Source organism: Mirounga leonina, unplaced genomic scaffold, assembly GCF_011800145.1.
Source record: "Mirounga leonina isolate KUSES-001 unplaced genomic scaffold, KU_Mleo_1.0 Mir_174, whole genome shotgun sequence".
NCBI classification, from domain to species: Eukaryota; Metazoa; Chordata; class Mammalia; order Carnivora; family Phocidae; genus Mirounga; species Mirounga leonina.
In genome coordinates, this window is record NW_023270451.1 from 53,605,921 (window position 1) to 53,632,165 (window position 26,245).

Genomic DNA, 26,245 nt, shown 5'->3' on the forward strand with positions numbered 1-26,245 from the left:
CGTAAGCAGGGTACCTTCAGTGAAATACAATGATCCCTACTACATAATTCTAAAGAAGCATGAGAAGTTGGGAAGATAAGGCAACTTAAAATGTCACCAGATTATTATTAATACTATTTTGTATATCTGCTGTTAGATACTTGGTCAGTAAGAGCCAATGGCTGTCAAACGCAGTGGAGCATAGCATTCCGTGCCATTCCATCAGTTTGACACAAGTCTCTTAAAAGGTATATATTAATGTAGAGATAATCAAATATATGAATGGAACAAAAGGGAGCCACAGTGGCTTCAAAATATTTCTGCAAATCTTCCAAAATGATGAGCCTAATTCCTATCTTCTTAAGGGTGGACGGGACTTAGTGACCGGCTTCTAGCGAAGAGGTGGCGTAAATGATGTTATGTAATTTGTGAGGCCAGTCATGAAAAGGAATGCTACCTCCTAGCTCTCTCTCATCACTACTTCTAGGCAAGCCAACACCACGTCCCGAGAACAGCCAACCATGGGAGAGGCCCTGGTGGAAAGGAACTGAGGCCTCCCTCTCCCCAGTAGCCAGCACGACTGTGGCCAGCCATGCGGGTGAGCCAACTGCAAGCCTGATTCTCCTGCCCCGGTTAGGCCTTCACATGACTGTGGCTTGGGTTGAAATCTTAACTTCCACCGAAAGAGAGACCCTGAATCAGAACTGCGGAGGTGAACTGCTCCTAAATCACAGACCCATGGAAACGGTGAGAGATGATACATGGTTTAAGCCACGGCGTTTTGGGGTAAATTGTTTTGCATATATACCTAATAAAATAGTAAACCCAGAAATAGGTCCAAAGACACAAAAGAAACATGTTATATGATGAAGATGTTAACACTGAAGGACTTGAGTTAACAAATCATGTTGAAATAACCAGCCACAACTTGAAGAGGGAAAAAAAAAAAATCAAAGGTGGATATTTATTTAACTCATTATAGAAAAAAAAAATTCCACATAAAGATTAATATAAAAAATAAAATATAAACATAAAACTAACAAAGGAAAATAAAGGCAAATAGTCTTTTAGGGGTGGAAAGAGGCATTTCTGAACATTTTACAAAACCCAGAAAACATTAAAGAAAAATACTGATGAATCTGACTACATAAAAATCAAAACATAGCATAAATAAGGTTAAAAGATAATCAGCATGATATTAAAAGCTGCAATATATATTAATCCTCAAAGTTTAATATATCTAAAATTATACAATTCTTACAAATTATAAGAAAAAAGACAAATGTTCTGAATGAAAAGTGAGCAAAATACATGAAAGGCATTTCACTGAAAGCAAAAATGGATAGTTTATAGAGATATAAAAAGATGTTCAGCCACATTAATAATAAAACAAATACAAATAAAAATCACCTTTTTAACCTATCAAGCTGACAAAGATCTAGAGAACTAAAAGCACCCAGGGTGCGAAAATACAACCTCTCATGTTCTCCTGGTAGTGCAAACGGGTAAAACCTTTCTTGAATGTAACAAGACGATGTGCACTAATGTGTTACACGAACACACCCTCTGTTCAGGGCACCACTTCTAGGGTACAAAGATATGATCACGGATTTTTCAGTACTCCATTACTACTAACAGTGAACCTTGATTGAAAACAATCTAAGTGCCCATGAATACATCAATAGACTATGACATGCATGAAGTAGAATCATTTGTAATCATTAAAAAGAATACCTATATTGCTTGACATTCACTTTTGGAAAAAAGTTGGAAAGCTCTAAGTATAATAAGGACTCATTTATTTGAAATTCTATACACACAGAGAGCATCATCATCATAATCATGGAAAGAAGTCAGGTGAGAAAGAATATGAACCAAAATGATGACAGTAGTGTTTACTGGCAGTCAAAGGATTTTCACTTTCTTTGTATTTTTCTGTATTATTTAAACTTTCAATAATGGGTACATATTATCTTTACAAACTAAAGCAAATTAACATTAGTCTTTTCTGCTACAACAGATATTTCTTTAGTGTAAATTAGCTCATATGCAGGAAAATGGCGTCAGTTGCGTTGGCTCATAGGTAATTTCACATCAGGAGCAAGTTTTCTCACACTTAATGGGAAAGATCATTTAGTGGTTTCAGGACTTCCACTATGTTATGCTACCTGAGGAAGCTGAGAGTACAGATGAAGAAATGCACAATATTTTCCCCTGTCTTTAGAATACAATACCCTGGATCAGACTTGTAACTTTGATGAAATTAGTCTCTGGTAGAAGTGGATGGTTTTAAGGATTTATAACTATCAGGAGGAAAACCAGGGTTTAAGGCTGCCTAAGATTGACTGTGATGCTGGGTGTAAATGCCAGTTGAGATTTAGCCATTTTTATTACAATTGTCATTTTTTTGTGTGTTAGTTATGTTTACAACATTCCACTGGTTTCAAATCATCTGTTCTCATCTGTTCCTAACCCTGTTTTCTCTCTAAGCCCTATCACTTCTAGCACATGACTTCGCAGAATTAAAGATTTTTCAGGAACGCAAAAATTAGCATTAAAAGAGAAATGCATATGCTATTCCGAGTAAAATGCAAAAACAGAGAGAAACATTCCGTAAGTAAAAAAAGAAAGGGAAACAAAACTTTAAACTTTATTTCGCTTCAGCCACAATTTCTAATGAAAGATGTGAAACACAGGGCAAAACAATTTCAATATTCATGATTTACACCATACATTTTTATTGCATGTTACACATATAAAGAAAAAGAAATGGTCTTTGCTCCACTATCCACTTAAAATCTAAACAAGACAGAGAATTAAACAGGCATCAACTATGGAAGAGGCAGCGATCCAATTAACCTTCCCCCCCCCCGTGGCACAAAGAGGAGGGAGATTTCTTTCTTTCTCATAGAAAAGAATTCCAGAGGCAGGCAGTTCATTCTGACCCTGCACTGTCCATCAAGGCAGTTCACCCATCATCATTCCTTTTTTTAAAAAACACTTTATTGCAGTTTAACTGACATACAAAAACTGCACATATTTAATGGATACACCTTAACAAGTTTGGAGATAAGTATACATCAGTGAAACCATCACCACAATATATTCCATAAACATATGGGACACCTGCAAAAGTTTCCTCCCACCCTCTTTTAATCCCATTAACTTCTGAATACAGTATTCAATTACATACCCTCAGTGGGGAGGGAAGGAAGGAGAAATGCGAACAAGGAGGGAAGCAACTCTGAAACTATTTTAGATACATTGTAGCATTAACCAAAGGAATAAAGGAGTTAGTTGGTGCTGTGGAAAAGGGGGAAGTCAAGAAAAAAACTCTCTAGAGACCTAAAAGCAAAGATAACCCAGTAGAGACAAGTATTTCTAGTACCTGGATCTTAGTTTCTAATATGATTCCTCACTATAAGGAACTCAAGCTCTTCAGAGAAAAGGGTTGATTCCAGGGCTGGGCCTGGGAAGGTACAAAATGAGCCTGGAACATTTTGTTACACCACTAAGTAAAAAGGTACTCAGAAAAATGATGGATGAACAGCAGGACAGAGGCCTGCTTAAAGAATGGGAAAATCTGATTACTAAATAAGTAACATCAATAATAATTATAAACTATCAAAAAGTACCTTTGGATTTGCTTATTTTCAGAAATTGGCATTATCACAGAACTAGGTATTTAGCCTCAAAAGATAAATTATGTAATGTGAATTTAACTTAGTATAAGTAATACCATGAAAGTATTTTATAAACTACTAAGTTTAATAAAATGCAAAATATTATTTTAAAATAAGTTTCCTTTGCAATCACCCTCACATATAGGTTAGAAATGAAGTTAGTTCCCTTGCAGATACAAAGAAAAATTTTCAATTCATAAATTATCCATCTATATAATTTCCAAAGTATAATTATTGAGTTGAGTAAATAAGGCGTTCCACTATTCTTTGATTTTATATCTGCATGTCCAGCTGTTATGTGACTTTGAGATCCAGTGGTAAAATGCAAAGGTGTGAATCTGAGCTATTTTAAATGTACATTTTATTATCAGTAGTCCTAGTATACAACGGTCAGACCCCTGTGGTTTGTTAAAAAACAGCTGGTGTTGAAATTATCTAAGCCTACAGAGCACTGGGAAGAGCAGAGAAATGATCATCAAAAAGAGAGAGAGAGAGAATGAAGTTGGCATTTCTTCCTTCAGTATTTACTCCTTTTACGTCAATAAACATTTGAGTACCTGCTACATGTGGGGGCATCATACCAGTTTCTATACTGAAAGAATGAAGATATATCTGTGTATCTATATAGATATTGAACATTAAACATTGTTCTTTTGAATTAATCTAGCCTTGTGATAAGGTTACCAGGGCCATAAAACTAAAATGAATAAAGATAGGTTTTATAAAAGAGATAGGCAATTGGGGATGTTATGGAAAGACAAACTACACAGTATTCTATAATCTCTGGTCCTTCTACTCTCAGAAAAATGACTCTCATCCAAATGGCTGCCCCAAGGTCGACATGGTAGTTAGCCAAAGTGCCCTCTACTAAAAAAAATACAAATCACAACTTCCTCTTGCTTGAAATCCTTCGATAACTCTCCATGTCCTATAGCACAATAGCAAACTCCTTAGATTTAACATACACTTATCTTTCATTAGCACATCATGCTCCAGCCAAACCCAGCTACATGCAATTCCTACAATATGTCATGCTTTTACTTGTCTCTGGGCCCTTATATATGTTCTCCTTTGTCTTTATCTCTCTTCCCACCTTCTTTTGTCTTGACCAACTCTTTCCTTTTCTTTTCTTTTTTTTTTTTAAGTAAGCCCTATGCCCAACATGGGGCTTGAACTCATAACCCTGAGATCAAGAGTTGCAGGCTCTACCAACTTAGCCAGCCAGACACTCCTGTCTTGGCCAACTCTTATCCACCCTTCAGGTCTGCTTAGATGTCACCCATCAGGAAGTCCACCCTGACTCTCCATGTCTGAATTAGATACCCCTCCTATGTGTTCCCATAAAATCCTATGTTTCCTCTACCAAGCATTTATCACACCTGATATTCTCATCCTTACCTCCAATCAGCTATGAGTTCTGTGATGGCTTCTTGTTCACTGCCAGACCTCAGCACCTTGCACTGAAGTAAGTGTTCAGTGTTCAATACAGTTTTATTGAAGAAATCAATAAATGAGTTCCAATAATTACTAAAAATAATTTTAACATACTCTCCTGTCCATGTAGACTATCTGCACTGTATTCAGAATATGATGGATGTGGTGGAGGCAAAGACTGAGAGAAAGGCATTGCCTAACCACATGCAACAAACTGTGTGTGTGTTTGTGTGCTGTGTCTGTGTGCATGGGTGAGCACGTTCATGTGTCTGACTACCCCATCTCACATCTGGTAGTTTTACTTGGCAGTTGACAATACTCATTGAGAAAGTGTTTCTATTTATATATGTGTATGTTTATGTAAACTGAACTTCAAGAGGTTGATTTGGGTTTTTTTTTTTTTTTTCTTCAATAAATCATAGCACATCACTCATGTCTAAAGGCAATAAAGATGGGTAACAAAGAGCAAGTAATTTTTCATAACCTATTCAACTGTAAGACATCAAGAATTCTTTTTTTCAATTGAAAGCTTACTTTTAGGAAGTGTTTAGCTTGTTTTTCCTTAAAAGCAATGTTTTTCAGTCCACACGCCATGGTGGCCCTAAGGATTCCCTAGAGGCACAAGGGCCGAAGGGAGCAGGCACAAAGTAACCAAAACTCTGAACCCCAATTCCCTTCTTCAGTCAAAGTCACTCACTTCTATCTTTTGGGTTTTTTAATAATAGAATTTCAAAAAAGATTTTCTTTGAAGGGTTCACTACATAAAAAAATAAGAAGAAAAAGAGGTTAAAAACCACCACCTTAAAAAATCAGACATGGATTGAGGCTCAGACTATATAATTTAAGTCCTAATGTTTTTCATATTTCTTGTTTAAATTCATCTCTGTCAGGTTTATAAGCCCTTATTTGTGCTAAAAGGAGAAATAGCATTTGAATGCAGAGATAGAGTGAAAACATGGGTTTTGAGAAGTGTATTTATTCTCTGATGCAACATAAGATTATTTATCTTATAATGTTTAATGGCATTATTTATGTACCAATCTTCAAGTTAATGATTCATAACATAGAATACCAAAACAATATAATGAACAACAGAAAAGCCCACTGTAAATGCTAGCTGCAGCTGTGTTTTATGTATGATAGACTAATATCCCACCCCACTTTAATAATTTCTTAGTAAAAAGATCACCTTAAATAGGAGAATTCACCAAACTCACACTTAAGTAGCAATTTTAACTACTTTGCCAATAAAGAAAAAAAGGGGGAGCAAGGTAATTGAAACCAGGGGTTGCTCTATATTGCAACAGTCAGAAGACCATTCAGAACACCAGGAGGGAGAATTCGATCTGCTGGTAAACACACTCGGGAGTGATAAGCAGAAATGGGAGTCTCTAAACAGAAATCTTCAGCCATCCTCTGCACAATGGCTTTGGAATTGTGGAATGGTATTCAACGGCAAGTCAGGTAAATACCTGAAAACTCCCAGCTCTGAACTTCATAAGTTAGGTGAATCTGAAATCTTTAGAGCTGAACATATATATAATTATGCCTAAGATCTACTGAGCTGAGAAGCAACCAACCTAATTTTCATCTCTTCTGGGAAGTCTTATCTGAGTATTATAAAACCCAGCACTGTCGTCCACCCCCAAACTCCTCTGGCATACACTAGCCATACCCCCATTTGGCACCCAGTATTATTAGTTATCTTTTTATAGTTATGTCCATTTTCCACAACTACACTGTAAGCCCCTAAAGGGTAAGTGACATGTCTCGCTCCTCTATAAACCCTAAAGGTCTTAGAATTTTGCTAAGCATCTGCAGGTGCTAAGTAAATTTTTCTTGACTGTTTGCTTAATTTTAGATATGGTTTATATTACCACCCAGTTATAATGTTGATGGAGAGACACTTTGATATGATTGTGTCAGATACTCCATCCCTTTAAATACCAGTCAGGAGCATAAGAGAGAAACTGGGTGACCAGAGCAGGCTGTTTGGGAGCCACCCAATCCATCTGATACAGTACCTCCCTGCATGTGTTACTCCCAAAGAACCAAGTGCCCATCTTACTCTAGAGCTAAATTGTTACTTCTCGTCCCACGCTCAGTACCAAATTAGAAATCAGAAAACTTGGATTCAGGTCCTAGCCATGCCAATGACACAGCAATTCATTTCATCTATTTGAGTAGACTACCTATAAGGTTCTTTGCTTCAACTATCTGTGATTCTAACTTCAGGCCTTTACCTTCCATATCAGAAATCCATGGAATGGCCCCTTCTCCCCACTACTAAAGTTACCTGTCTTCCATGATACACCCCATCATCATCGTCATCATTGCACCCTACTCCAAGACTTTTTCTGACTTCTGCTGCAAGGTTAACATTGGTCATGAAATCATGTTCACTTCTAATGATGACATGGTTAAATTTCTTGCCTGATCTTTACTTTATACCTGTGCTCATTTAATAAACACATGTCACATGGCTGATTGGGTAATACAAGATAACATACACACTTGGGGAAACTTCTAATACATTCCTGCTTTCAGCAGCAAAGATAAGTATAACCCCATTTGCAAATAAGTATCAGTAATAATAAATAAAATTATTTTCATATGGGTCACCAATAGGTTGTTGTCAACTTAATCAATAGTTCAGTGGCCCTGAGAATAATTCCCTGATCTTTCCAATTTTGTAAGAAATTTATTTTTATTGTTTCATCAACATCAAATGATATTAAGGAACATCACAACGGTTGTTACAGTAAATGGCTCAGAAAGAAAATTTAGTAACAATTTTGATAGATTTTAGGAAGTATATGAGCTAAATAAAAATATATGAGCCATACAGAAATTCAAAGCAATTTAAATTAATATCTATCAGTTTTGAATAATGAAGAAGTTTTTCAGAACCTAATATACCTTTGTTCTGCAAAAAGACTAAGCATATCATCCAAAGACCTTCCCCTTTCCCAAGCCAAGTAATTTGTTATTCAATTAATTACAAAGAAAGGTGGCAATTTTATCTCTTCAGATGTGTCTAGCAAAAAGAGCCATAATAAAATCACAGATGAAAGATCAGTTTTAGAAGTGAGACAGACATTAACAGAACCCCCCAGGCAATATTTAAAATACTATTTTTCCTTGGCCATAATTATACCAACATTATGCTATACTTTGGGTGTTAACTTCAGTACAAACATTAAACAGTGACATAAAAATTTTTGGCCAACAGTACTGTGAGGTTTTGTTTCATCTTTAATAAGGATGGAGTGATTGGCAACCACTTTCACAAATTATTATCAGATCTGTAAACTCTGAAAGAAGCATTAATTGGAAACAGAAAGAAACACTGTAAGAAACAATTTGACTTTGAAACCAATGAAATAAAAATTTCATTCTAGTAAAGAATATTCATTTGTGTTGTCTAAAATACTGTATCGCTGTAGTAATACTAAAATTAAAATTTTTGTTATTCTATTTTGTTACCTCAATTAATCTCTTACATGAACCTATTTTTATCCCATTTTGAAAGATATAAGCTAATGCTCACAGTATTTGAGTAATCTTCCTCAAGTCACACAGATAGTAAGTAGCAGTGGTAAATCCAGATTATCTGACCCTATGGACTGTGCAATTAAGCACTATGCTCCCACTTAGTTGCCACTCCCAGTAAATATTCACCACTCCCAATAAACATAACAAGAGTTATTGATTTCATAACTGCTACTATGGCACTCAGATGCAACAAATATAAGAGTGTCCTGAATACACAATTAGTTCAACCCACTATATAAAAGGTAAGTGCTCAAGTCTCATTAATTTCTAATAAACTTTCAAATGGGAAGGGGTACAAAAAGGAGAAAAGTACAAATCTATATACACATCAATTAATAGAAAAATATCACTGGAGTTGTCTTTGGACTTAACAAGTACTGAAAACTCTTATTATACTGCTATTCTTTCAGCCCTCTGAATTGGCTCTCAGAATCTGAAATTTCACTGTTGAAAGAAAAGAAAGCTGGAAGATATATGCATTCCAAAACACTGTGCCCTTTTGCGATTTCCCTTCTACATTTACTACCCAGATCTTTAAACACTCAACTAGGAGCTAAACCAATTTAACTGTAGGTATAAAATGTAAAATTGGAAATGCCACAAAATCAACATGACCTTTAAAGTGTAACATTTTCCACAATCATTTACTTAATAGCAGAAAAACATTTTATAGTGTTTAAAGCATAGTCTTCATGTGTAATATTTTCAGCAAACATAAAAGCAAATACAGAACAAAGTACTTAAAAATCAACCACATTTTTTAAACAAAAACTGCAATTAATTTTAAACCACCACTTTTTCTGCAGTAGTTACATTATCAAACATTCATAACCTTATTGGTATGCTTCACTTTTCAAATACAGACCTGATGTAACCATCACCCAAGCCCAGTCACCTCCTGCAACTGGTAAGGCCTACCAGTATGACTGATTTTCCCCCAAGTTAGCCGAATCAGTTTGCTTGAGAACTAAAATATACGTCGGAAAAAAGGCCAAGATGAGCCTTCTATGTAAACCAACAGGACGACCTTGATTAATTCCAAGGCACTGATCTCAACATAGTGTCTTCTTACCAGCCAGACTCCTCAGTCAAAGATACTGAAAGCAAAGATAATAATTAGGTAGTCGATATTACCATAAAATTAAATTTTGTATAAGAGCAAATGTAGTTTTCTATCTTCAGATCTAATCATATATTTCTTAAAAGATATGCAAATAGATGCTAATCGGATGGCAAACTTTCCCCAAGAGAGAATCACACTGGAGATAAATCACCACTCTCATAATTTTAATTCCATAATCAAGTAGCAATTCTTGAGAATATATCTTTTCCCTTTGACTACTTTGATTAAGTAGTTTCAGTAGAAGCTGATCAGAAAATACTTTTTCTCAAATTTTTTTTTTTCTGCACTGTTACTAGCAGGAGATTAAAATTAGCAAGACAAATGAAGTCAGAATCCATATCATCCCCATTTATTGCCTTTTACACCTGAAAGTTAGGAAGAAGAAGAGATCAAGGAAACAAACAGAGCAATCTAATGCCTGGCTAAAGGACAAATTCTATCTTTAAAATTGAGTGTGTTTCTATCAACTCTACGAATTCAGTTCTTTAATGAAAAGGTTATAGCATGCAGACAAAACAGTGCCATATCAGCCAAGCAACTAAATTAGATACCTCACCTGTCACAGAGAAAATCAATAAGGCCCAATGAATTTATATTGTACACTGATTTATTTAGGGAAAAACTTTGAAATACGATATCTTTAGCTTTTAGTGTACTAAACATATTCTTTCTGCTCCATTGGCTGGAAGAAATCTAAGATGGCCTCTGTGGGAGAGGGCAAACAGGAGTCAGACTTAGTACAAGAGAGAAGCAGAACAAGATGAAAGAAAAGGAGTTGGGAAGGGGGAATTTTCCATTCAACATACATAAAAATAATGGCTTTTTACAGGTAAAGGAAGGTAAGGGGCTACCCTAAGAAGGAAATAGACACAATCACCTTTGGTAGAAACAAAACAGCAGAAGGTCTAAAGGAGCCCTGAAAAGTGGTTTACACCCCAAACAAAACAAGAGTGAGACAAACTTAAGTAGGAAAAGACGAGAATCTGACCTGATTCTTTTCCAGCACCATCTTGTTCTCTTCTGTGATGGTCCCTTTCACCTTCCTTCTCTATACCTTTACTTGTGCTACTCCTTCAGCCTAGCATTTCTTTCCAACCTCTCCACTCATTTAATGCTGCAGTCTCCTAATACAAGCTCAGAATCTCACTCCATTTTGTGAAGTCACAGGCAATCTCCAACCTCTTAGTTACACTCCATCCTATAGCACACCAAAGCTTTGTTTATACCTCATTGTGGACACTTAGATTATATTCTGAATCACAGTCATTTATTTACATATTAATCTTCTCACCACCATACCTAGGGGTTCTTATTTTGGGAGGGGGGAAATATGTTATCTTTTTTTAATTGTGGTAAAATACACACGACCTAAAATTTACCATATTAACCATTCTTTTTTTTTTTTTTTTTTTTTTTAGATTTTTTTTATTTGAGAGAGAGACAGAGATAGTGAGATAGAGAGCACAAGTGGGGAGGAGAGGGAGAAGCAGGCTCCCCACAGAGCAGGGAGCCCGATGCGGGACTCAATCCCAGGACCCTGGGATCATGACCTGAGCTGAAGGCAGACGCTTAACCAACTGAGCCACCATATTAACCATTCTTAAGTGTATGGTTCAATAGTGGTTAAGTATATTCACTTTGTTGTGCAACCAATCTCCAGAACTTTTCATCTTAGAAAACTGAAACTCTGTACCCATTAAACTCCTTGTTCCTCCCTACCCCCCACTCCTGGTAACCATCATTCTACTTTCTATGAATTTGACTGCTCTATGTACCCTGTATAAATGGAATCATACAGTATTTATTTTCTTGTGACTAGCTTATTTCACTTAGCAAATGTCCTCAAGGATCATCCATGCTGTAGCATGTCAGAATTTCCTTCCTTTTTAAGGCTGAATAATATTCAACTATATGTATGTACCACCGTTTGTTTATCCATTCATCCATCCGTGGACACTTGGGTTGCTTCCACCTTTTGGCTATTGTGATTAATGCTGCTATGAACATGGGTCTTAGAGACTCTGCTTTTAATTTTTTTTTTAAAGGATTTATTTATTTATTTATTTGAGAGAGAGAGCACAAGCAGGAGAGACAGAGGGAGAGGGAGAGAGAGAATCTCAAGCAGACTCTGTGCTGAGAGTGGAGCCCAACCCGGGGTCCGATCCCAGGACCCTGAGATCATGACCTGAGCCAAAACCAAGCGGCGGTCACTTAACTGACTGTGCTACCAGGCACCCCTGCTTTCAATCCTTTTGGTGTATTTGCAAAAGTGGAACTGCTGGATCATATGAGAGGTCTATTTTCAATTTTTTGAGGAATTGCCATACTGTTTTCCATAGTGGCTACCATTTTACATTCTCATCAAGAGTGCACAAGGGTTACAATTTCTCCACATCCTCACCAATACTTGTTACTTTCTATTTTTTTTAATAGTAGCTAGCCTAATAAGTGTGAATTCATAGTATCTCATTGTGGTTTTCATTTGCATTTTCCTAATGATTAGTGACACTGGGCACCTTATCATGTTCTTATCAGCCACTTATATATCTTCTTTGGAGAAATGTCTACTTAAGTCCTTTGCTCATTTTTTAATTGGGTTATTTTGTTGTTGTTGTTGAGTTATAGAAGTTTTTATATACTCTGAATATTAACCCCTTATCAAATATATGAATCATTGAGGTTTTTAATTTACCTTTCTATTCCCTAATTTTCCAGAGTAGATTATATGTAATATAGAAATACATTTTGAGTTGAATGTGTTTCTTTCTTTTGAAAAAAATTTTTGTATAATATAAAATTCAAAACATCCAAAAAGAGTTATATAATAGAAAATAAGACACCCTCCCCTCCCTGTTCTCCTGCCACTCCCTGGAGGCATCCTCCTCTTTCTAATTATTCCCTCCAGAGATATTCTGTGCATATACAAGAAAATGTGTATCTTAATTTAGTCTCCTTCAAAATATTAACCGACTATTACCAATGTTCTGCACCTTACCTTTTTGACTTAGTAATTATTCCATTTCAGCATATATAAACTGCCTTATTCTTTTTAACTACTACATATTCTACTATATGTACCATAATTTATTTATCCAATCTCCCAAGAATGGGCACTTAAGTTGTTTTCGATTCCTGCAAAGAATATCTCTAAATATATATTATTTGGTCCAAGTACAAGATCTGTAGAATAAATTCTAATAAGAAATCAAGTGATATGTGTATTTTAAGTTTTGATAACTATTTCCAAATTGGTCTCAATGAAAACTGCAAAAATCCATACTCCCATTAGCAATGATGACTCTATTTCTCTATACCCTCAATAACACACTGTGTTTGCAAAATTTTTTGTTTCATTGCCAGTCTGACAGACTACTAAGTCTAATATTTGGGTCATTCACAATCCAACCTCAATCTACATGATGTATACCTCATTTCACTGCACTACTCTTTATCGTGCTTCAAAGATACTGCATTTTACTTATTTATTTATTTATTTTTTTTACAGATTGAAGGTTTGTAGCAACCATGCATCGGGCAAGTGTATCAGCACCATTTTTTCAACAGCATTTGCTCACTTCACATCTCTGTGTCACATTTTGGTAATTCTCACAATATTTCAAACTTTTTCATTATCATTATATTTGTTATGGTGATCTGTGATCAGGGATCCTTGATGTTACTATTCTTTTTCTTTTTTTTTTTTTTTTAATTTGAGACAGAATGAGAGAGAGAGAGCACATGAGAGGGGGGAGGGTCAGAGGGAGAAGCAGGCTCCTTGCTGAGCAGGGAGCCCGATGCAGGACTCGATCCAGGGACTCCAGGATCATGACCTGAGCCGAAGGCAGTCGCCCAACCAACTGAGCCACCCAGGCGCCCGATGTTACTATTCTAATTGTTTTGGAGCACGACAAACCATGCCCAGAAAAGACAGTGAACTTAATCAATAAATGTGTGTGTTCTGACTACAGATGTGGTGGAAATAGCACTTTGTCATTCCTTTGGCCACATAATATATTTTGAAGATAAAAAAAAGAACTTTAAATTAGTAGACATAGAAAAATGAGACTGCTATATAATAAAAATGTTAATAAAAAAAGGACATGACTGTTAGAGTTTTATCTTGAACTAAACAACACTGAGCATTCTCAAACTCAGCATGTAGAGTTTTCGGTAACTATAATGCATTAGTATGTCACTGACCATTCATCTCTCTAAGTATTTTAAACGAGAAGGACACTTTGAAACTAGAATTGTATTTAATATATCACTTGCCTCAAGATTGCAACTTCACAAGACTATTTGTAGCTTCTTCCCCCCAGATCTTTCTACCTAACTCTGCCTTGCCCTTGTGGCTTCAGTCACACAGAGATTGGTCACAAGAACTTTAGAATCTAGGCTTTTCTTACCATAAACAGCAAATAATGTGTCTTTGACTCTATACAGAAGGTGGCAATATAATTTGTGCTTTTGGAGGGGGACTAACATCTCAAGCTAACAACTAGGTAACAAATATGATTAGGAGCCACACACACAAGCTGAATATCCCAAAGTATATACCTTTCATAATAAGATACAAGCAGGCTTAATCAATAAGACATTTTCGGAAGGAAAAAATGCATTTTTTTCTTAGACACACCCAAATAACCATCTTTTCAGCAGTATTGCCTTCTTTTTTTTTTTTTTTAAGATTTTATTTATTTATTTGACAGAGACACAGCAAGAGAGGGAACACAAGCAGGGGAGCAGCAGAGGGACAGGGAGAAGCAGGCTCCCCGCTGAGCAAGGAGCCCGATGCGGGACTCCCTGAGCCGAAGGCAGACGCTTAACCAACTGAGCCACCCAGGTGCCCCAGCAGTACTGCCTTCTTAAACCCAAATCATTATTTCCCTTTATTACTTGTCTGCAAAACCAAACAAACAAACAAACAAAAAGAATTGAAATGTAATAACTAAGTATAACTCATTAAGCGATTAATTCCTCACATTTCTTTATAACAAGTTAAAATTTACGTGTAATTTTGGGTTGCTTGGGTGGCTCAATCGGTTAAGCATCTGACTCTTGATTTCAGCTCAGGTCATGATCTTGGGGTTGTGAGACTGAGCCCCATGTCAGGCTCCGCACTAGACACGGAGCCTGTTTAAGATTCTCTCTCTCTCTCTCCCTCTTCCTTTGCCCCTCCCCCCCACTCTCTCTAAAAAAATTTACATAGGATTTTAACAAATAGCTCATATAGTGCTCAAAAATAACCTATAAAGTATATGTTATCTCCACTTTTCAAAAAAAAAATGAAGTTCAGGGGTGCCTGGATGGCTCAGTCAATTAAGTGTCCACCTTCGGCTCAGGTCATGATCCCAGAATCCTGGGATTGAGTTCCACATCAGGCTCTTTGCTCAGCGGGGAATCTGCTTCTCCCTCTCCCTCTGCCACTCCCCCTGCTTGTGCTTGCTCTCTCTCTCTCTCTCTCTGCCAAATAACTAAATAAAATCTTTTAAAGAAAATGAAATTCAGAGACAAAAAATTCACTTTCACATTGTTCATAGAGCTAGCACTCAAATAAAACCACATTCTTTTCCCCATACATCACCACTTCAAAGTCTAGAAATTTATATTTAATGTCTATTTTTTTAAGTTTTAAAACAAAGGTTTTAATGAAATATTTAGAATATTAACATCATGCAGTCATACATACCACATGTCTCAAACTATTAATTTCAAACTTAAACTATTACTGTCATAACTCAAGTGTTCAGACTATAAAACTTCTCTTACACGAGAAATAGACTCATAAAAAAGCTAATTAGTTTATGAAGTGCCTCAAACTATCCTTATATAATGATACTAAATAGTTATTATCAAACAAAACTAAATAATAATTACTTAGTATTTGAATCTGACACTAATAAAACTCTTATTAAACAAATAAACTCTTAGAAAAATACCAAAATGCTTTATAAATAATCTGCTACACCAGGCAAACTAAAATTTAAGGAAATAAGGCTACATACTGTATGATTCCAACTACATGACATTCTGGAAAAGGCAAAACTATAGAGACGGTAAAAAGATCTATGGTTGTCAGGGGTTAGCTGGAAGAAGATAGATGAATAGGTAGAACATGGTGGACTTTGGGGCAGTGAAACTAATGTATGATACTATAATGGTGGACACATGCTATTACACATTTGTTCAAATATACAATAGAATGTACAATACAAAGAGTGAACTCTCGTGTAAACTATAGACTTTAGGTGATAATGCTGTGTCAATGTAGGCTCATCAGTTGCAATGAATTTACCATTCTGATAAGTACTGTTGATAATGGGAGAAGCTATACATGTGTGGGGGTGGGGGTATATAGGAAATATCTATACCTTCCATTCAATTTTGCTGTAAACCTAAAACTGGGCTAAAAAAAAATCTATTTTTATTTTATTATTATTATTTTTTAAGATTTTATTTATTTATTTGACAGAAAGAGACACAGCGAGAGAGGGAACACAAGCAGGGGGAGTGGGAGAGGGAGAAGCAGGCCTCCCCTGGAGCAGGGAGCCCGATGTGGGGCTCGATCCCAGGACCTTGGGACCATAACCTGAGCTGAAGGCAGATGCTTAATGACTGAGCCACCCAGGTGCCCCTAAAATCTATTTTTAAAAATTAAGACAAATTTTAATTTTTAATTCTGTGGCAACTCTAATCTTTTCCTACCACATGTTGCTTTATAGGTCCACTGTTACCTACTCAGCAAAGAACAACTTTGACCATCAACCCTAACCTTCAGCTGAACTCTTCTTTATATACTCAGTGCTCCTCACAATGCCTGCTCTGCCCCTTGTAGCCCACTCATCCTCGAACATGACATTGGTAGAGTAAGTCCAAAGACAGGGAGAAAATTTGGTACAGACAACCAACAGAGAAGGCAGGTAATGGAGAAGGAAGGAAAGAATTCCTAAAGAGGACAATTAGCAGGGAAATCCACATGAGAGAGCAGAAAGGAGAAAAGAACCTGAGATGCTATGAATTTACTGGTCTACATAATGTGAAAACCATATGAAATTAAATTATTCTAAAATGTAAAAGATGGTATTACAAACATTTCCCTTTAAAAAAAAAATCTTTGCTGTACATGATTCTAAAAGTAGAACACTAGAACTTGATAATGTGTTTACAATGTGTCCCCCAGCTATAAGCAAGACGATTTTTCAAAAGCTGACCATAAATGCTACAAACATTTTTCAAAAGAAAGAAATATAAAAGGGTGTGTGTCAAAGTGCCATTACAAAGACCTAGCTCTCAAAATAAACTTTGGATAAAACTGCAAAGATTAAATTTTTATGATTTATTACATGGAAGAAAGATGTACACTTTTATCTTCTGGGCATTCTTAACCTAAGAAGTCAAAAACCTGGTATGAGTTACCAAACTGGACAGGAGTACAATGAAATTCTGAAACAGCCATACAGGAATGAAAATGGAGTTTGTGCGCTTGCTGCTTTGGTCATCAATTAGAACAGGCTAAGCACCTGGCAGATCCAAACATCTGAGTCATTTAGGAGAGGCTAAAGGTTATAGTGGCAAATCAGGGACCCGTTGGACAGGGTTAAAAATGGTTCTGGCAGGAGCCACCACCACCATCAATACCACCTGAACAAATAATGACCCTCTGCATCTGAAATTTCAGGGGAGGCATAAAGACTGGAGTTGTGCTAGTGATCCAATTCAGTTCAGCTAATAGCGATTAAACAACAATGAAGTACTAGGCATTAAGTTAAAGGTGCCATAAGACAATGAAGAATAAGATGTAGCCCCTACTTTTAAAAGTTTCCAGTCCAACATAGGGTGAGTCACGTCCACAAATGACTATAATCCCGGCAAAGTAGAACGAACGCCAAGAAAGAGATACAAAAACAGACATTCAGAGATTTCATCAAGGAGATAGATTGTCTAGGATAAAACCTATGGTCACTCAGTTTACCAACAGGGTCTTGTTATGGTTACTGTCCTTACTTATAATTTTCTCCCACTATATGTACTACTTCTATACTAGAAGATGTGAAAAACTTGACAAATTTATCTGCTGCTTTAATGTTTCACAAATGATTTTCCATAAATTCTTCACTGAAATTCAAAGCTATGCCATGCCCGGTAGAGACTATCATCCTGTCAGGCAGCCAACCCCCCACGATGGTCCCCAACGATACATGCCTCATATCCTGTATAGTCTCACTCTGAATCGGGGCTGGCCCGTGAGACCAATAAGACATCAAAAATGGTGGTGTGTGACTTCCAAGGATAGGTCATAAAAGGCACTAGAGTTTCCACCTTGGTATCCTGTATGTCACTCTGGGGAAGCCAGCTCCCATGATGAGAGCAGCCCCTTGGAAAGCCCCTTGTGGAGAGGAACCAAATTGCCAACACCAGCTTGCCAGCCATGTGAGTAGGCACTTTGGAAGGGAACCTTTTAGCCCCATGCATGTCCTCCAATAACTGCACCTCCTGCTGGCATCTGACAGTAACCACATGAGATCCTGAACCAGATCCACCCAAACTGCTAACCCACAGCAAACATGATAAAATAAATGATTACTGTTGCTTTCAGCCACTGAGTTTTTGATTATGTTACAAAGCAACAGAGAACAATGCATGTGAGGCTCAGAGAAACTAACTTATCTACTACCATTTAGGAGTGCGCAGGGAAACCAGGTCTGGAATCCAATCTCTAGGCTTTAGGTTCAGTTTTCTTGCCATTAAACAATACTACTTTTCAAGTAAAATAAGTTACAATACCATAAGGATGATCATTTCTATGTGATTATACCACCAGCATTAATATACCAGGTATCCCACAGTAAAAAAAAAAAAAAAAAAAAAAGACACAGCACATGTCCCTATATACTTGACAGACATGATGAGACCTGCAATATAATTGAATTCATGGTATTCCATGGTACTTTTTACTGTCTTCTGGAAGATTTCTGTTTTTTTTAATGTACAGATTTTAAAAATAAAAACCTATTTAGAACATTTAATACTCAACAATCACATTACTGACATTGAAAATATTTATATACTTTACAATCTTAATCACAATAAACATCTGTATAATTTTAAACAGAATTAATATGTCAGACAAGAAAAGCTCAACAGCTGATTGTTTAAGGACTTGCATTTTTTCTTTAGGTCTTTAACATTTTAGCATTACACAAATGTAGTAAATAGAGCAGCAAAATGTTCATGACGGTGGTATCTTAAATTCCAATCCATAAAATTGTTACTACCTTACAGGACAAGGTAGCCAGCTCTTAGCCTATCTACTCCTGGAGAAAGTCAACAGAATATTTCATTGTCACAACCACAACTGCATGTAATGTCCCTTCACATAATCACCTCTTTTGACCCACACGATACTACAAGGTGGGGCAGATTTACTACCACTCCCATTTTCCAAAGGATGATGGGGCTTAGAGAAGTCTAAGTAACTTAACTGAGGACACATGCTATTAAAAAGAATCACAAAAATCCAACCTATAAAAAAAAAACCCAACCTATAACTTTTTAGCTCCAAGTCCCAGACTTTTCTTCTACACTGTATTTTAGCCCAGAGGTTCTCTACCCAGGCTGCCATTAGAACACCTGGGGGCACTTTGAAAAATATCAGTACCTGAACATCATCCCCAGAGATTCTGATTTAATTCCTCTGGTCTGTTTTAGGCATCTAGCATATAATAAACCAGTGGTGGTAAATTCACAGAAAGCTTAGACTATAAAAGGAGAAACTGCAGATATCTCTACATGTAAGCGGAAACATCTTTATCCCCCAAAACTCCCTGAAAGACACAGATATCTTGCAATAAACCAAGAAGAACAAGGAGGACGAGGAGATGAAAAACTCAAACCCATTCTGCCACTACCATGGGGCCACCAAAGAGTATTTTATTCCCTCGATCCCACTCCTTGAACCTCATCATCCCATACCTAAACTCTACTGCAAGTTCTAGCTCAGGTGTTGCCTCCTGTGTGAAGTCTTCAGGATCACACAGAAGAAAGAAGGCCATTTTTTGTATCCATCTTACTTTGAACTTCTATAATAGCATGTATTGCTTAAGTCATTTACTTACACATCCATTTCACTCACTGACCTGAGGAGTCCTTAAGAGCAGGATCCCTATCTCATTCATCCTTCCCATCTTATGTATCTTTCCATCTTCTACAGCCTTGAAGATAGCAGATACTAGTGTTTGCTAAATCAGATCGTTTTTTATGTTTGGCATGGTTAATTCCCCCTTAGCCTCCTGTACACACTACTTTGAAATTTTTCAGTTTTTAATAGAAGAAAGGGGACTTTTTTCCCCCACAGGTGGATTAGGTCAGAGAATAGTGTATGCAAAAAGACCAGATGTGGGAAGAGCAAGTTTAGCAGTGGAATTCCGGGCCAGAAAAAAAAGGGTAAATAGGACATTTAGTATGCATTTTTTGTTTGTTTGTTTTAAAGGGAAGATTAGGCAAAGACAGTGACAATCTGATTTTTATCCACAAGAAACATGAAAAAGAACCACCTTTTCAACACCTCCCTGTCTATGGGGCTCTTTCCTCTCAGCATACATACATGCTCTCTCTCCCCTCAAAAAAAGAAGTCTGCCACAGTGGTTCTCATCCTCGGACATGTATTAGAATCCCTTGGAGAGCTCTGAAAATTCTGGACTGGAGATCAATGAAGTCAGAATCTCTGAGGAGGGGTCCAGGCACACCTACTCTCTCCTCACTTCCTCCCCTCCTACTCACTCCTCTACCCATGCAGTGTAATCTCTGCCCCCACCAGTCCAATGGAACCACTGACTTCTAACAGGCACTTTATAATCTTCATTGTACTTGATGATTCCTAGCATTCCATTTTTAATTGGGTTCTACTTCTTGAAACTCTGCAAGTCGGCCTGAAAAGTTTTGCTTTCTCTTTCCTCCCAGCCTCCCTGGCCACTCCCCTTCAGCATCCTTATATCTGTCTTTGTCTTGGTTTGTCCTTAATATTTCAATATTCTTCAGGACTTACTTTGAGCCCTTTTCTCTTCTCTTTCTATGCAGTTCGTCTGAGCACTTTCGTCCTTACCCACACCTTCAACTACTCTCCATATACTAGGCACTCAGAATTCTGCATCTCCAGCCTCCACATCCCTTGTGATGCTCTAAGACCTCATATCCAACTGCCTCCTAGACAGGCCCAACTCACCCAGGATATGCCCTACAAGCAAAGTAATCACACGTCCCAACCTGAACCCATCAGCTGCCCCTCAGACCTGCTTCCTCTTCACTCTTCCCTCTCACTACCCAAAAACCTGGTAGCTATTCCAGCATCCTCACTCTCCCATTCCTGTTACATTCAAACAGTCACAAAAACCAGCCAATTTTCCCTCCTCCTAAATATTTTTCCTAAACATTCTTATTTCTAAGTATCCCCACTACTTCCAGCCTTGTCTTGCTCTCAGGTTCCCATTATCCATACTAATGCACTGTCTGCTTGGGCCTCCAGTCTTGCCTCCCCACCCGGCACCTTGCTCCACCCCCAATCTACCCAACACACTGCTTTCACGGTGACCTTTCATGTCGCTCACAATGCTGCACATGGCAGAGGTGTGCCCTGACTCAGCTATCCGGTTTCATCTCCTTTCACTCTTGACTTTGCCCTTCACACTCTAATATGACTGACCTACATCTAGCTCCCTGAACACACCAGGCCCTCATAATGCCATACAACTATTCATGCTATTACCCCTGTGTGGAAATGCTCTTTGCTGCTTGTCAACCTGCCCACTTCTACTCAGTTTTCAAGATTCAGCTCAAACATAACCACTGCTAAAATCCTCCCCTGGCATTTCCATCAGGGAACAAGAGCTCCTGCTAGCCTTCCTTTGCACTTATATCTTCGTTAGGGCAAATAGCACACAATATTTGAACTGTTGGTCAAGATGTCTATTGTCCTACTAGACTATAAGATCCTTGATCAAGGACAGTGACTTCATCTTTATATCCTCAGCACAAGTTCAATGCATATAGCATATAGTTCAAAAGAAAAAAGGAATTAATGAACTGTAGGCCAATGAAAGGATAAAAAGATCAACTGGACTTCAAGTATAGAAGAAGTCCAGATCTTAAGGAAGTACGGACATCTATTATTAAGTCCCACCTATTAAAAATATAGAAATAAATGATTATTCAGGTATTATCAAGGTTAAAAAAAAAAAGAACTTATCAATAGACTAATCAGGCAATAAGGAGGTAAGAATCTCCAATAGAGCAGCTAACAAAAGATCAACTGAAAGGTCAGCGATAAAGATGGTTCTTTCTACCAGTCAAGTTATTAATTCATAGGCCTAAGTCCATGGACTGATCAAAAGACTGGCAACTTCCTCTGTCAGTTCACCACTCCTCCCCTTTGTCATTATTCTCCATAGCCTCTTCCCAGCCCCCACTACTAAATCCCAGATTCCAGGGGTAATTTCCCTCTGCTGGAGCCACAGGTCCTACCAGTGGATTAGTCTGAGATAAAAGGCAGGGGCTAGGGGATTGGCAATCTTTATTCTTGTGGCCAGGACCTAGAGGAAAGAAATGAAACTACTATTTACTGAGAGCCAGTTTTATACTAGATATTGTGCTACTTTACAAACACTCACTAAATCTCAGAGTAATCACGAGTAATTATCCCATTTTACAGATGAAGAATCTGTATCCAAGATCACAGCTAAGTAATTAGAGCCTACCTGAAAACCCAGAGATAACAGCCTCTAGAGTATTTCCATACTCCTGACTACCTCAAAATGAAGAGAGATGTGGTCTAGCTATTCTAGGCCAACCTCAGAATATATCACTCTCCAAAACACTATTATAAATGTTGGCTAAAGTCTATAGTGTACCACTAATACATAATGGGCATACAGTGAGTTAAAATAACTTTGGTGGGGCACCTGGGTGGCTCAGTCAGTTAAGCATCTGACTCTCGATCTCAGCTCAGGTCCTGATCTCAGGGTAGTTTTTTGAAAAAAAAAACAAATAATAATAAGTAAAGAAAAGAAAAGAAAAGAAAAGAAAATAGCTTTGGGCCCTGATCTGGAAATCTAAATGCTATTTGTTATTTTATTCCTATAAGTACACTGTTCAACATTACAAAAATGGACTTGAAAATGAATTTCTGGAATACCATGGGCTCTTTAGCAAGGCTTTTCTTTAAGAATATTTTTCTTCCACAAAAAGTCACCAAGGATAGAAACTACTTTACCTTGTTAACTTGTAAGAACAATGACACTAGAAGACACCTGTGAGAAGCGTGCTTATCTGACCAGGTGCTCGTTTATAGTGTGCTGTCATTTGAATAAAACATTACACTAAACCCTACAGACCAGAGCTTATGACAGAATGCCACAAACTACAGCAGTACAGCTGATATGCCTATAATCTACTGACAAAATGTACTCCTTAGCAAAGTGAAACCAGATGTCTCGGGTAAAAATCTGATGTCTATGGACTTGTCTTTCTTGGCTTCCAGAGCTGTATTAGATACACTAAATACACAGCTTAGCTGTATATTAAACCCAAAACTTGGTAAAATCATGACAGTCTGGACATGAAGCATCAGCATTTTTATTGTAATTCCTATAAACCAAAGACATTTCTGAAATAGAAATCCTAAATTTAAGCCCTCAGCTAAATGCGGTACTATGTCTTTCCCACGTTAAGAACAGTGTCAGAGCTTTTTAAACACGTTTATAGGAACTCTTTCCCTTCATTTTTCAAGCTGACACTTTTTAGACATGGTCGTGGAATGATTTCATGATGGGGGGAGGGGATTCAAACCACATCAGGTGTCAGTCTTTGTCCCAGAAATTCTAGGATCAGATTTAACAGGTGATCGCTGTGAAAATGCAAACGCCCACCTCAGCAACTAAGTATGAGATACCTTGCTTCAGTTGCAAAGAAGATCATTAAGAATGTGATAGGTGACCAGATAAAAAGGGAGGGAAATTAACAGTTAGTATCTATATGCCACATGCTGTTTTTTGCATACTTTTTAATATACTCATTGTTCTGTTTTGACAGGTGAGAAATTAGGGAGCAAAATTTTAAGTGGCACAAAGTGGCAGTTAATGAGGTAAGAGCCAGGACTCGAGCCCATGTCGAAAAGACTCTAAAAGACGTGCCACTTCTACATGAGGACTGGGCGTGGAACAAGGAGTGGTGTTACATAGCCAAGAATATGGAGGTAAAAGACAGAAATTTACAATTTTGCCAAATAGTAACACATAATCATGAAACAAAAAGTTGAAGAAACACAAATAGTTGAGAGGGTTCCTCTGAGAGTCAGTTCATAAGAGACTTACTACCTTTTATATCCCTGCAAGACTCATTTTTAAATAACTTTTTTTAATCCTATATATCCTTTGTAACAAGAAAGTCATCTTAAATAAAAAATGAGGTTAAATGTACAGAAACTCATACAAGCGAACAGTCTAGTATTTATTTTCTTAAGTGCATTATCCTTAACACTCCATGTTTTCTCATCTTATGTGATCTTTATGGAATAATTCAAAATACTATCCTCATCTAATTTTTTATACTGATACATTTCAATACACTGCAAAATGACTATAGCACTATAATAGCGCTCCAACTGGTCCTAAGGGTTAACTTGCCTCAAGCTTATGCACTCCTTGCTTGCTGACCTAAGTCCCTTGGTCTGTAGCCAAACTAACCTACTTTCCTTGAGATTTGCAAACAAGTGGCCTTTTGAGGAGTGAAGGACCAAACTTGCCCAGAAGATAACGCCTAATCACATTTGAAAACAGCTGCTGCTGATGCCAGCAAGTCTATTCAGGATCATGTCGACATACCAATAACCACCTGGGCCCCAGGTTCTCCTGCATGGAGCGCCTCCTGCCCCATTTTTCACGCCTTCTCCTTTAAAACTCTCCAGCTTCACCTGGCCTGGGAAGATGGTCTTTGGGACATTAGCCCACCATCCTCCCCAGGTTGCCGACTTCCTGAATAAAACAATCTTTCCTTTCCCGCTTGTCTCTCAAGTATTGATTTTCAAGCTGCCAGCAGCCAAACATGAGTTCGGAACTGATTCTCTGTCCAGTAACAATACTATTCTAAAACAGGACACAAATCACCATGGTCAGTAATCCTTTAAAGTTTATCACTGAAAGTACTAGAAGGCAGAAAAATAGCACTGTCCTCCCACAACACTGTATAGACCTGCACATGACTAAGATCAATAGTATAGGGAAGGTCTCGTACAGTAACACTTAAGTATTCCGAAAATCTACAGAACTCTGGTGAAAGGCCTGCTCCAAATGGCCATCTCCAAACCCAGTCTCATGATTTTTACCGTCCTACTTATGTATCAGTGTTCCACACTTTGGTGGGAAAAAATAAATACCTACTGAATCAATGAATGAACCCATCATCAATAAACAACTATTTTCTGGTTTTTCATACATTATATGGTTATCTCTCACTTGAGTCCAAATAAGACTGGTTCAGGGCACAGGCAGCCACTGTCAAGTTGCCACAGAGTGCAATTCTAGCTCTCCTTCATAAGTATCCAAGAATGGTTTGCTACATTCTTGCTTGTGGCTAACCTGAATTTTAGCTAACTTAAAATGTTTTATATGGGACACATAGGATGCATAAGGTATTCCCAATTTTCTGAGAGGGGCTATGTTTCATTTCACCAGTAAGAAGGTAAGAGTGGTATATTGGAGAAGTAATGGAAAATTTGCACTAAAGAACCACTGAAAGAGATCATGCCGAAAAATCACAGCAAACCCCAAGGGTTTCTGTGCGCTGTTTGGCTACTTTTCAGAAGTGAATAGAATATTTGTGAGGGGGTATCAAAGCGAAAGTCAAGAGTAAAAGACCCAGCCTGGTAATATCACCCCCCACACCAAAAAAAACAAAGACAAACACAAAAAAACAACAAAAAAAAACTTCCTCCATGAGCTTGTGAGAAGATCCCAAAAGAATTTCAACAGTTACCATATTGCTAATTAACTTTACCCTTTGGCGCCCTAAAGAATTTTTACAGGAGTCTCTTTTTAAAAGGTAAAGATCTGTGGGTGGGGTTTCTGTCAATAATCAAGCAGGACCATGATTCTTCAATACAGTCTCCGGGATTAATCACAGCTTAGAGGAAGACACAGACTGGAGGCAGACAACTGCAAGACCCACGTTCCAAAGACGGGAAGGGTAATGGCAGTTTTCTGTCAAGTGGCTATAAGGGATCTTTGCCAAGCTGCCAAACTCCCAGCCAGCTCTACAGACTCTAGGCCCGAAAAAACTCTTGGGTTTGGAGCCTGTGACCCTTGAAGGTGGGCCTCAGGTTCCTGATGAAATGGAAGAATCTGGCCCCTCAATCCCCCAGGAGCAGTTCTGGATCTAGATTTTTCTCTCCCTTGCTCTTTCTTACTATAGCCCTAGCTCCTTC

The 26,245-nt window shown here is 37.6% G+C and overlaps 1 protein-coding gene across 7 annotated transcripts in view; it reads right to left on the reverse strand.

Moving 5' to 3' along the window:
* IMMP2L (inner mitochondrial membrane peptidase subunit 2) overlaps nucleotides 1–26,245 on the reverse strand; it is an 862,490-nt gene that overhangs the window by 835,583 nt on the left and 662 nt on the right. The window lies entirely within an intron of this gene.